This window comes from Aplysia californica, unplaced genomic scaffold (assembly GCF_000002075.1).
Source record: "Aplysia californica isolate F4 #8 unplaced genomic scaffold, AplCal3.0 scaffold00281, whole genome shotgun sequence".
NCBI classification, from domain to species: Eukaryota; Metazoa; Mollusca; class Gastropoda; order Aplysiida; family Aplysiidae; genus Aplysia; species Aplysia californica.
Window position 1 is genome coordinate 377,234 of NW_004797551.1, and position 1,405 is coordinate 378,638.

Genomic DNA, 1,405 nt, shown 5'->3' on the forward strand with positions numbered 1-1,405 from the left:
CACACACACACACACACATACACACACACAATATGTTACCCTATAAAATATTATATACACTGGAGTCCGTAATCTGCAAGACTGCCTGGTTTTCTTCTGTTTAACCATGGTTTTGGTTCATGGAGGTTGCTCATAAAATATTTTTTTTTAAAATCTGTTTACCACTATTTTCGGATAGTTCTTTAAGTAGACCCCATTGTATGTGCGAAGACTGACCCAGAAATAGCAAGACAATGGCTATAAAAAGAAAAGTTTTGTCATGATTTACAAATTACATAGATCTAGTTATTTGGCTTAACATTCCATTTATAAATAATCAAACAATCAAGTATTTTCATATCGCCGCATAAGTAAATGCATGCCATCTCCAAAGAATGTTACTTCAAGCGACTGAAGTCAATCTCTGAGGTGAAGGTTTGTGCCATCAGTGAGTTTCTTTCCGGCAGCTACGGAAATTTATGAAGAGATTCTTCGGGGGGCTGGCGATGGGCTAACAGTACCCGTCTCACAAACTTTTACTTGTTACTGAAACGGAAAGCAGAAGACGTAACCTTGTAAAACATGTTTTTGGAATGCTACAGGAGAAATAAAAAATAACTAGATCTTTACCAACTGAAAGCTACAGAAGCAAAATTAGGGCTGAGGCATTCTCACACTCTAAGGGCCTGGCTGGATATGCTGAGATTGGAGAAAGTGGCCAGGAACAAGAAGCAAGCGTTGAGTCGACTGCTCTCCGCCTTATGTACGTGACGGTTGACCTAGGGAGAGAGAAAGCAAGACATTGGTCCAGACAGATGGGAACACGGAAAGGGCAAGACGAAGACTTTAAAGGGTTCTTGGACGTCACCAGCACTCCCGATTCCCAATGTCAGTAGCACTTTGCCTGAATAGTGTCAAAAAGCAGTGGTATGCCTTGGGTCATCGGTCAACTGTTTTGGAACCCGTCGAGCTAGTCCTTTTCTATATCCTAACTCTTTTTCCTTTAAAAAGATATAATATAGTTTCTATAGAGTATCAGCAAAGCCATAAATTTCGAGTCTCCTGTCATCACAAATAAGTTTTTCCGTGCATCATCATTTTTTTCTGTTTTGGCAAACATAATAATGACGGCCTCTAATTTGCTCATCGTGTAGACTTGTATGCCTCTCTTTCGGAAAATAATTGTACCCACAGTAGACCTTTGACTTGTTTCATCATCCAGTGCCAGATCTGCGACAGACATCGGCGATCATGATTTTCCATTCATTCCTTTGCTCGGATGCTCTCAGAAAAGCTACGTTTCCCTGATTTTTCCCTGTTACCCATTTGTTTAGGTTCCCTAAGTATGAGGGCCTACCCCTGCCTCGCTTGCCCTCAATTTTACCAGTGAGAGCTAGATGTTCAAGACCCTTATGTCTATTCAGGT